Source organism: Drosophila takahashii, chromosome 2L, assembly GCF_030179915.1.
Source record: "Drosophila takahashii strain IR98-3 E-12201 chromosome 2L, DtakHiC1v2, whole genome shotgun sequence".
Lineage (NCBI taxonomy): Eukaryota > Metazoa > Arthropoda > Insecta > Diptera > Drosophilidae > Drosophila > Drosophila takahashii.
The window spans coordinates 18,395,058-18,407,846 of NC_091678.1; the positions used below are offsets into that span (position 1 = coordinate 18,395,058).

The window sequence follows — 12,789 nt, forward strand, 5'->3', positions numbered from 1 at the left end:
ACTTTCTAACACACACACATAGATAGATAGGCAAACAGACACATACAGAGGCAGCCACGCATAGCAAAGTGAGCGAGAGGGAGAGAGATGGAGCTACCATCCACGGGGGGGTCCTATTTACCCCCTCCCCTTCACCTAACCACCTCCCTCGAAACCGCAGTGCCAACATCGCCAGCGCCCAAGCACCGCCAATCTACAAGCACCACCCAACAAAACCCCTTTTTCGACCGCCCCCCCTCGAAACTAACCATCCACCCACTACGCCCCTGAACCCTGAGCCGTGTGCGAATATGAAACTAAAACTTCCTCTACTCATTTCCTGTCCTGCTCCCAACCGCATCGCCTGCTGATGATGAATAGAAGGGTGTGTGGGGGGGAGGGGGATGGAGGTCCATGGGCGGCGGTGGGTAGGTTGCAAAAACTATCTCGACCGACTGTCTCGCCAGTTTTCAGTTGCGTTCTAAATTCATACATTCATTACCATCGCATTTCATTCACACCCAACCACCCATCTAAACCATGTCCCCCCTTCGACCCCCCTTTCCATCCCCACCATGAAGTTAAATACAATCGTTGGTCCGTAAACAAAGGCGGGGGGTGTAAGAGGGGGGTTTCTGCAGGGCCGGTGGTTGAGTAGTTCGCTGCTCATAAAGTAATAAATTGTACCGTAAATAGTGCGGCGCAAGTGTTCGATGGAAGGACGGATGGATGGATGGATAGATGGATAGCTGGAAGGTTGGCTAGATGGATATATTGTAAGCGAGAGGGATGCCGAGGAATCGGGGCAGAAAAGCCTGAAACTATGGGGTTTCCGGGAGGAGGGGTTAGGGGAGAAACGTTCGACCACTGACTGAAGCTATTCATCTTTGACTCGACTCTTCCTCCATGCGAAGAGGTCCTTTCAACAGCTGCTCGCAGCCGCAAAGGATCCGCATTCAGCTAAAGAAAGATTAGCATTGTGCCCTTAAAACATAAGAGTGTGCTATGGACTGATTTTAAATCCCCATTGAAATGGATAGTGCTGTTTGGGGTTTTAAGTGGATTTTGTACTTAGTATTTTGTAATATACCTAATTGTTCTTGAGAATATATAGATTTAATTAAAAATATTACGTTAATAGTGGAATTTCAAGTCCCAATAAAATCAAAATATTTATAAGGCTTTAAAAATAAACTGCCTAATTTGGAAATATCTTACATTTATAAAAATATTTTTTTAATAAAAACTTTTTAGAATTTTAGTATATGGACCAAATATTCAAAGGTCATCATTACTTAAGTTTCGTCCGGGGAATGACTGGAACTCCTTGAGCTATTTAAGCTATTCAGTGAATGTTGGCAGCGTCTGAATCGCCACCCTTCACTCACCCACACACACCTATCAGCATAGTAAATCCCCGACGCCCCCATCTTCCACCCCCTTCCCCTCCGCAGACATCGAAAAAGTAACCCATACTCCCGATCGCCTAATCCCCGACAACGTTAACCACATACGACCGCATCGTTCATCATTTGGCCGTGCGTGCTGACGCCTTTTCGGGGGTGGGGAGGGGAGGGGTGGTTCAGTGGGTGGTGGGTGGTGCGAGTGATAGGGTGGCTGGGCATCAGGCTGCAGCCTGTACTAATGAATTACGCAATCTAAAACTATGTACATTTAATTCAAATTCACAAAACTGTACGCCAAACTAACCGAGACGAACTCCCACACACACACACATGTGCATGTCCATGAGGATTTTCACACACACGCACACACATACACATATACAGTGGAACAAACTTTTGGGCAAACTTTTTTGCTGCCTCGGCTGGCGTCGCTGCTTCGGCTGCTGTATATTTTGGAATAATTCAAAGCGAATACATTTCGGACCCTCAACCACCCAGCCGAACATCCATCTTCGCTCCAACCCCATCAGCAGCTGGCCGGAGTCCACCGGCCCCTCCAAAAACCCCCCTCCCAACGCCCCCGACGCCACTGAACGGCCTAAGCATTTTCGCCCATTGCCCATTGCCATTCCATTACCGACACCATTGGCGTCAACGTCAGCATCCATCGCACATGTCCTTGCAATTGTTCCGAGTCCTCCCAGTACCACCCCCTTACCCCCCTTACCCCCCTAACCCACACACACACACACAAAGAAGGAAGGAAAACACGAGAGCGAAAGCGTGCGCAAAAAGCAACAACAAGTTAGATTCCCATATAATATTCGTACACACTTTGCAAACATGTTTGTCGATGATGTATTATACAAAATGCCCATAAAAAGGCCCGCATGAGAGAGACAGAGTGCCCCGAAAAAAAGGGATAGAGAGAGAGAGGGAGCGTGTGTGTGTGTGTGTTAGAATGAGAGCAAGCGATGGCGTAATCATCGTTTGTCTCTCCGCAAATACATGTGTGTGTGTGTGAGCCACTAAATCGAAATGCCAAAATGCCCATTTCTATTCCATTCCATGGCTATAGAACCCCGCATAAGCGATACAGACATTTCGTTTTTTGGGGTAATACATCAAACTAGCCGCATCAATAGCACACTCGCACACAACCCTTATAGCCATGTGTGTGTGTGTGTGTTTAGTTGCATGAGGCAACAAGGACAACGAAAAACAATGGGCCAAGTTAATACGTGAGTGTGAGACGGAGAGTGTATGGAAAAAGAGTAAAATACTTCATGCAGAACCGAGCCAAAAAACCGAATCGAATAGAACAGACAACGAAGAAGAAGACGACGAAGCAGCCAGGATATGGGTCCTTGAGCGATGGGAGGGGGGGAGCGGGGGCAAAAAGTTCTTGCCACCAAAAGTAAAGGAGATAATCTTGGCCAAAGACGAAGTGAGGAGCGAATTGCTTGCCAAGAACCAACATCGCTCACCACCCCTTTCGGGTCTCCCAAACACAAACCCAAACCCAAAACCCGAACCCCTCCGTACATCCCCAACACCCCCTTCACCTTCTGAACTCCGTTCTAATGACCGCCAAGATAGAATGACATTTGGGGCTGTCAGCTTTCATTGTTGGGTCCGTTCTTGTGTTGTGCCTCCACGTGTATATGTGTATGTGTGTGTGTGTGTTGTGTGTAGTTGTGCGGGTAAGTGAGTGTGCGGATGTCGAGAAGAAAACTTTAAGTACACAGGACCCAAGGAGTCGGGTTCGGTTTTAAACCAGCCAAAAGAACAGTGGTTCCAAGTTTGTAATTTGGAATCTGGAATTTAGATATTTTGTTTTAAATTATCTTTCGGGTTAATTTTTATGGATTAAAAAATCTTTGAATTGTTATAAATAGAAACAAACAAATTATATGCATTCGTCCATATTTTTTACACTTTTTTTAGCATTTCTAAAGACTGTCTTCCTGTTTGAAATAAAGTCTTCTATTTAGAATAGTTAGCCATAATCTCTTGGTAGTCAGATAAGTAAATTGATAGAACTAAGGACGTTAAGGTTAATTGTACTTGCTATACAGTTTTGCCATAAAAAAATTAAAAATGGAATTTTTAAAAAAATGTTGGTTTCTACATTCAAGCACAACAATTCGTTGCCTACTTTTAAGAGTTTTCTGTTCTTCTGCGAGGACTTTTATTTCCCATAATTTTAATATTCAGTTAATTTCCTATATGGCCCATCTGCGATCTCTTAATATCTCAACCAATTTCTCACCACTGTGCTCGAGTTTTTTGGCCCACGGGAAAGATGGCAACATTTTGGCAATAAGACGCCTTCTTCGGTCCAGGCGTACAGCACCACACAATCACAATCGCCGAACCCAAGCTCTGAAAAGGGGGGCGGCCGGGAAGAGGGGGCGTGGCAGGAGAAGGGGCAACTGCGGTCCAAGTACGTGAAAATTGATAGATGAGTTATGGGGTCGAAGGGTGGGGACGAAGGGTTCGCATGCATATGTCCTTACACGCACACCCACTGAAAGGAAGAAGGGGAAAGAGAGAGAGCAAGATAAAGGTCTGCTCTCCCCCTATCCACCCCCTCCCCTTGCCCCTTTCTTATACCTCGAAATGTTCGTGTAGTTGAATCTGTCTGTCTGTCTGTATGTGTAGTTGGGTTTTGCAAGTGGCAATGAGTCCGAAGACGTTCATGTCCGTCCCAGCTGTCCCTTGGCTGTCTGCGAGTGTGTTAGTGAGCGCCTGTCTGTGTGTGTGTGTGGCATGCATGTGTCTGTCTGTCTGTGTGTGAAGGCAAAGCATTTTTCAACGTTTGCCTCGGCAGCCGGGGGCATTAAAAGTTTTCGTATTTATTTTGTAGTCGGTTAACAATATTCCTTTGCTGTCTTACCCGAACCACCCCCTCCCCCTCCTGCACCCCCTCCTCACTAAGCTCGACCGTTCGACCCACTCACACACATAAGGGACACACGTACGTGTAACAGTTTTGTAATTGTATGCGTGCGTTTTGTTTGCGGACGTGGTCTCGTGGATGTCTTGGACTTCTTACACACACACATAGGAAGGGGGAAGGACATGTGGGAGGGGGGGGGCATAGATAATATATAGTACATGGATGCTTGAGTGTCTCAATGTGTGTGTCTGTGTGTGCGGGTCGAGCTGAAAACTTTTATGTGTAATACATCAATTGCAAAAAGATAGCCAAATGCTGTTAACTTTATATACAACTCATACATGAGTGCGGCTGCTTGTGTGTGTGTGGGTAAGTGGGTGAGTGGGTGGCTGGGCAGTGGTGTTTCTTGGTGGTTCACGGGGAGTTACTTACGCTCCTCATGCGGCGCAAGTAAAAGATACATTTATTATGTGCGAAGAGCGATGAACACAAGCGATTTATCCTTTTTAACTTGCCTGTTCGCTTTATCTCTCTGTGTCTGTATGTGTGAAGCGAGTGACTAATTTATGGCCACCACCAGCTTGGCTCCGCCGTTTAAGTCTGGCTAATTTCGATTCTGGCCCGCCTAAGTAGGCAACACTTTTCGCATTGGATTCCTATGCTTCGTTTGCCACTCAAAAATCATATTAAAAACACGTTGGCCCACTAAAACTTTTCTCATTTCGAAAGTTAAAAAAAAAAGGGAGACAAACAAACGGTATTATCGGCTGGGGCCATCAGCATTCGTCACAGGCCAAGGAGCAGCTGTCCTGGAATCCTCGAGTCCTCGAGAATCCCCATGTATCCCCATGCCCCGAGTGTGTACACAAAACTTCTCGACTCGATCTTGGCATGTGTCCGCCTTGAATATGCATTCGAGGCGTCACTTACCATTTTTTTTCCGCTTCCTCTGCGATGTCGAACGGCGAATGTCAATGCTGATGTCGGTGTTTGGGAAATTCGGGAAAATTGGAGGAAGATTGGTAGTGGGAGGTGGCCTGCCAGTTCATATATCACTCGCTGCTGTCCCCCCATCTCTCTCCGGACGAACGGAACTCCACTGTCGTCACACATGCTCAACGGCAATTTCGCTTTCAATTTCAAATGCTATCTATGAGGGAATGCGAAACGAAGTCGCCGCCCACACTTACAGTCATACGTATGTTCAGGGACAACAAAGATAAAAAAGGTAAAAGAAAAGGGTAACGAATACCCAAAATACCCTGACGACCCATGGTTACTTTGCCAACTATGCGATGGGATTTATAGTTCAGGGTAAATTACATTTAAGGGGATTATCAAAGAGGAGTTTTAAAGAAGAGTTTAGAAAAATAATAGGTTTTATTTTAAATCTACTTTTTATTTCCTTATAATTTAAGCCCTGTAATTATGGGAATATATATATAGTATCAAAATTAAGTTTGGTTAACTTCTGGTTAAATTTCTGTTAGGGTGCTAAAATCCTGCAATTTTATCACCAAAACAAAGTTGATACCCACACATAAATTTCCTAAATTTAAACTTCATTTAAGGGGATTATCAAAGAGCAGTTTCAAAGAAGAGTTTGGAAAAATAATGGGTTTTATTTAATATCCACCCTTTATTTCATTACTTTAATTTAAAAATTGGTTAATTTCTGGTTAAGTTCCTGTTAGGCTTTTAATATCCTGCAATTTCATCTCCAATCCAAACTCGGTCCCCAAACATAAACTTCCTTCGAGAGGGTATCTAAAAAGAAAAGTGGAAGAAAGCAAAGCGAACAAGCAAACTTGTTTGCAAAGTTTAAACAACATTTCGTTTGGCTTTTGGCTGGCCGTACGTGCCGATGCCCCGCCCCCTTTGCCTTCGCCCACCTCCACCCCCAGCGGACAAAACTTTGCCATTTTTTTATTTCAGTTTTTTTTTTCCGTTTTGCTGTTTTTCTTTTGTGGCTGCGTTTTATTTATAAGATAAACAAATGCAGAGATGGATTGTCCCGGCATGTGTCGTCTGACATCTGGGCAGCGTTGGCAATCTAAAGTGGGTTTTCCTCGCATAGATCCTGCCCAGCTTCCCCCAATCCCCGCCAGAAGAAGATAGCCCTGAAAGCTAATTAACTGCGGACAGATGAAAGTGCGTATCTAATGAATTCGGTCAGCGATTTTACGACACTTGGTCGCATATGAAATTGCCGGGCCGAGTAATCCACTTTATCCATAATTCAATCACAACTATTTTCGGGGGTCGGAGATCGTAAAACTGCAGGACGTCGCCAATTTGTATCCGTCAAATACTTGAGAAGCGCAGAAATTCACCCGTTTTATGGCGAAAAATTCGCAAATAAAACGGACAATAAAAATTAATAAAAGCCCCGGGCCGGACCCGCAGTTTTATAGTTTTATTATCTGGCAAGATTTCGTATTGCCTTCGGATTGCCAAACGATTCTTGGTCACTTTCAAAAATTCAAAAGCAATGGAAATATTGCTGAGCGAGCGCTCGTAAAAATCTGAGTGGGTGGGTCAAAAAAGAGGAAAGTTCGAAGGCCCAAACGAACCCAAAAACCATTTTACCCAGAAAACTTATTAAGTAATAAATTCCAATAAGAACAAAAGGCTGGACGAAATTACACGGAGGCTTCGAGGGCAAAATATATGCATAACAGCAATAATAATAATAATAATAAGCGAGGTGATAACGATCGCAAGACATCGAGAAATGACCGTTAAACACACCTACGACGCGCCCTTTGCAACCCTTTTGACCCCTGGACAGAGACAAAGCGCCGCTGGGAAATGTTTACACATAGCCATAATATCAATGGGCCTGGCCCATTGACGCGAGTGATTTATATAGAAAAATTCATTATTTGCCGGCACCTCTCCTGCAGTCCATTTTCGAAATGCAAAACGAGTCGAGAAACGGAAAAAGAGGGGGTTCGCTCGTTATAATGGCCCCTTGGCGCGAAAGGAAATGTTACCCGAGTCGCGTCGCCGCTTTATCTTTAATAAAGCTAATTTCTATTGCTGCTAACAGGACCGCGACATGCGAGTCCTCGCACAGGGATTGGAATCTCAGGAAGCCAGGAGGAGGACTCCTTCTCCGACTGATTGCCGTCGCGCTGCGATTGAATGCTCCGCTGGTAATTGATGTGGGTGCGGAGGCTCCTTCGTTCGATGTCCAATGTCTTGCATAACCCGATGGCTTCTAGCAACGCGAATTGGCACAGAAAACGCGCTCGCATGCGGCCATAATTGATGGGCCAGTGGCAGTTGCCCACCAAGCCCAAGACTTCGAATAGCTTAGGTGTACACGCCCTGGAATATCTTTAATCGGGGAGGACTCTTTGTGAGCGGAAATTAACAATTACTAACCCAGGGCAGATCGTTATAATCCATAAGACTATTAGGATGGAACGCAGAAATTAGTTTGGTTTAAGAAAGATTGTTTTTATTGATCCATTCTTTCAAACCAGTCCCGTCTTGTCCCTTAAAAAAGACAAAATATCGGAAACATCGATATTTATCGGAAACACCGATGTTTTTCTGACGTTTTGTTATAAACGAAATTATAATACTTGTTTTATATCTGACTTTTTTTTGAGAACATCGATATTATCAACACGATATTGTGAAAAAATCGATATTTTCGATATTTTAATGAATTTATTCAATATATCTATCTTACCTATCTTCCCAGTTTATACTTCTCTCTATAAAGTGACACAAGTTCACTCATCTAATGCCTTTTCCATGCACAAAACCTTGTCTTTACGTTCTTTGTGTGTACAAAAATAAACATTTATGATGCATAATTATTAGGAAAAATTGGGTTTTGCATTTTATATTTCATTAATTATGCACAGCCACAGAGGTGGCCAAAACTGGAAGGGGCTGTAAAATTACGCACAGACCAACGCACACGGTTCCGGGTTTCCTAGTGAGCCGAGTGAGGCTTAGAAGGCTTCCACCTCCGTAATAACCCATTCGCACTGCCCTAAGAGGAGTTCATTCTTGCACACCTGTGCCCGTGTGTCCAAACGCATCTTTCACAAAAAGTGCAGCTAGCAGGGGGTGAGAAAGGGGGTCCTGAATCTTACGCCTGATTTGATCCGGGCCACACAATGTCCTCTTTCAGGACTTGTTCTTGTGGCAGTCACTTGCAGGCAGGACCCCAATCACACACACACACACACACTCACACGCTCTAACTGGCTGACATCCTTTCGGTTTCCTCAAATGTGACAAATTCGAAATGTGCTTGGCTGGTCAAAGGAGATCGGTGCTGTCCTGGGCCCGGCCCATCCTGTCCTGCCCGATGTCCTGGCTGCACTTGAGCGCCGGCCAATCGTCGAGGAGCTCGGGCTGCTCGCCGAAGAAAACTGTGATGCGGCCATGCATGTTTCATGTGCATCTAAGCATATGCCATCTCGTTCGCCAGACAGGGCCAGCTATACGTACTATTTAAAAGGGAGGGGGGTTTGGGGATCGGAACCCTTGCATATTGCATTTTCCATTTTATTCGATTGGATTTTATTGTATTTTTCACTTGATATATTTATGCAGCCGAATTGTTTGCCTTCTCCCTTGAGTTGTCACGCACAAAGGCAGAACTAAATTGTTTAATTTGATTTCAGCTCTTTTTTGGGGTCGCCTTGCGTCATGACCCGTGCCACCGAATCCAACCCAACCCTGAGAATCCCTGGCCATCCCAAAAATGACTCAATATTCCGATTCTGATAGCCCTCTGGCATGGGCCTTGGCAATTTTGTAGACATTAAATTGCGTTTTATTTTTCAATATTTATTATTATCGAATATTGAAACGAAATGGGAAAAGGGAATGGAAATGGCGCTGCAAATGGGAGCGGGCGGAATGCAGAAAGGTGTTTTTTGAAACGGGGACGGGGACAGGTGTGTGCTCCTCTTTGCACGCCACTCGGATATATGCACAATCGCAGTTCGCATATAGAGTTGTACGACCGTCCAATCTGGCAATGGTTCCATGGCACGCGATACGCGATATGTTCACCCACCCCCTGATCTCCACCCCTTTTCCATCGTGTTATATGCGTTTTGATTTCTTGGAACGGAAGCCTAATACATCATTTAAATCGCCATTAAATACTTCTCCAAAACTTATTAAAAAACATATCCTATTTTTGTGAGTTTCCTTGCAATTAGTCTAGTATTTTGTAAATAATATGTATTAATCTTTTGTTTCTTAGATTATTTGCACTTCTTGTAATATAATTTAGATAAACATTTGCCTGCCTGCCTGCCAAAAAACAAATATATAAATGTAGTATCATATCTATAACTTATAATCATTATAAATACAATCAATCGAAATATATTTAAACTGATGTAATTGGCTAAACCAAGAAAAAAAGGAAAAATTGGCTCAAACCGTGTGTGTGTACTTCCAATTGAGAGAAGTAGTTGAAGCAATATCCTTTAGAACTGAATGTGTTACCAGAAATTGGCTTTAAATTTAAATGGAAACCCTAAAAAATTATAAGAAAAAAACGAATAACTCGCGGTTAATTCAGTTCTGCTGTTGTTGTTGTTGCTGCTGCTTAAAATGGAACTCAAAATTGACCCAAAAATAAAGCAAAACACACACACGATCCACACTCGAACATCAAAATTGAAGCTGCCGAATGAAAACCTTTATTTAGCAAATGATTTTCACTTTGACTTCCTCCTCTCCCCAAATCGCCAATCGAAACGTTTGGATCGCAGGCACATTCCTGAATGCCAAGAGCGGCATCAAGCAGGAGGTGATGGAGCCGGAAGCGGAGGAGGATGCCGCCCAGCTTCAGCAGCAGCTGCCGCACGAGGCCCATGCCGCCGACCGACGTCCTGCGGCCTGCAAACTGGCCAAACTGATGCAACAGCAGCAGCAGCAGCGGCAGTTGTTTGACCAGCGGCGCAGCCACCACCAGGCGCACCACCACCACCAGCCGCACCATCGCCACCATCACAATCACCACCATCGCATCAATAACAATAATAATAACAACAACAATACCAAGAATAACCGCTCGGCCAACTCATCGCCTACGCCCTCGGCTCGTTCCTGGAATGACAGCGAAGAGGATCAGGACATGGACTGCAACCACAGCCAGCAGCAGCAGCAGTCGCAACAGCAGCAACAGCAGCAGCAGCACAACAGCAACGAGGACGAGGACGATCGCTCCTCGTCGGCCTCCTCGGCCATTTCCCTGACCATGAAGCGAACGCGCCAGGATAGCGAGTCCACGCTCTATCAAACGCTGCTCATGAAACAGGAGCAACACCAGCAGCAGCACCAGCAGCAGCAGCAGCAACATCAGCAGCAGCAACACCAGCAGCAGCAGCAATATCTGGATGAACTCCAGCAGTCGCACCAGCAACAACTGACAGCCAATCTGTTTATGGCCAGGACCATTGCGCTTAGCAGGTCTCGGGATTTCCCAGAACTCTTCCAGAACACAATTGCCGCGGCGGCGGCGAATGCAACAGCTGCATCGGTTAGTCCCGGGAACAATGGCGGTGGAGCGGTGAAGGTGGCGGGACCAGGACCACCCGGAAATGCTGCTCCCGTGGGAACAGTGGGAGGAAGTGGCGCTGCTGGAAGTGGAGCCACCGGCAGCGGCAGCAACTACATGCTACCCTGTCCGCTGTGCGAAACGCCGCTGGAGCAGCGCGTCTTCCGCCAGCATTTGGATCGCCACTATCCGCGCGACAGTCCCGTCTGCCCGGTGATCGAGTGCGGCCGCCGCTTCGCGCATCCCAATTCCGTGCGGAATCACATGCGGATCAAGCACACCCTGCAGTGGGCCAAGATGAAGGCCATGCGCTCCTCGGGCGGCCCCTTCGCCGGCGGCCCGGACTTCAAATGAAACTGCGAGGCCGTGGGCTAATGTTACTCCGCGTAGTAAAACGCTAAAAGCTTTCTAGGTTGCTGCTTCTCAGTCAAGTCAGTCAATGGCGACAATAAATCGAATCTAACTCGCAATCGAAACGAGAAGTAACCCAGTCTCGAGACACTCGCATCTATCGTAGATAGCCAAAAGTAGTCCAAGTCCCAGTCGAAAGTCGAAAGTCGGAGTCCACTATAACTAGCTGTAACTGTAAGCGCACGAGAGATCCTTGCCTGTAAGCCAACTATCGCAACGCTTCCAGACCGCCGGTCAGCCATCGAAGGTTTCTTACCTGGTCATTCCGTATCTAAAACGAATTCATTTTGGTCATTAACAGGTTTCAGTCAGAGAGGATCTAGAGACATTTCTATAGGGATTGATTTTAAAAGGATCCAGTACAATTCATTCTGGGTATTCATTTAGGGAATTCATTTTGGGTATTCATTTTAGGTGTCCAAAGAAAACTCCATGAGGGATGATTCCAAAAGCATCTAGTATAATTCATTCTGAATGTTCATTTTAGGTATTCATTTTGGTAATTAATTTCGGATATTCATTTTGGGTATTCATTTTGGGTATTTATTTTGGCTATTAATTTTGGGTGTTCATTTCAGACATTTATTTTTGAGAATTCATTTTTTCCTTCGAATCAATTTATTTATTTATTTATTTTCCGATAAGAACATATAGAAGGAAAAGAATCTTCGTAGCTGACGGCGGTGGATGAACGCTTTGGGCTAGAGGATACTTACAACAATTATTACGTTCCTATATGCGATAAAGTATATTACAAATGCAGACACCTACAGCTCTGATATGTTTACCTAAGGCAAAAGTAAATCTCAAACTTTGAATTCCTTTACATTAGCTGAGAGAGATACTTTCGTATCCGTAGGACTCGACTCCAGTAAAACTAAAGCATGTGCAGTATTAAAGTGAAAAGCTAAAGAAACCAAAACCGAAATCGAAACCGATGAAACTACACACAAGAAAAGTAATAACATTAATTCATAGAGTTACATAAGCAAAATACGTACGATTAAGCCATAGAGGGTGAGATAACTATGTAGATAAAGAGCTAAAAACAAGCGAACAAAGAAAAATGATATATAGAAGTATATAGAGTAGTTATTATGAATATTGATACTGAAACAAAATAGAATGTGCCTGCGTAATATATTTTTAGCCAAAAATAAAAACGAAAAACTGAAAAACCAAAGCTGAACTAAAGTTGAGCATTGAAAAGAGATGCGAGCGAAAACGAATTACCAAAAACTGAAATCGATTTGTATTAGAGAAAGTTCAAAATTCAAGGAGATATTCTGTTGATTACCTTAGGTTGACTAAACTGTAACTCGAAATTCGAATCAATTGGCGGCAAAGCACTCCAAGAGCAGACATACGTAAAAAGGTTCCTATAATGTTAATCAAAACTAAAACTAAAGCCGAAAAAAATGAAGGTCTGTCGCGATTGTGGCGATATTGACTAAATATAAATTCTATTTCGAAGCGGACAATTTTACAATTGTAGTTTATAAAAGCCTAAAGAGAAACCAAGCAGCCATAAGTACAGTTTGTAT

At 44.3% G+C, this 12,789-nt stretch overlaps 1 protein-coding gene across 3 annotated transcripts in view; it reads left to right on the plus strand.

Annotated features, from left to right (window-relative positions):
- ab (BTB/POZ-zinc finger protein abrupt) overlaps nucleotides 1-12,789 on the plus strand; it is a 51,085-nt gene that overhangs the window by 36,591 nt on the left and 1,705 nt on the right. The gene's annotated exons all lie outside the window — the stretch shown is intronic.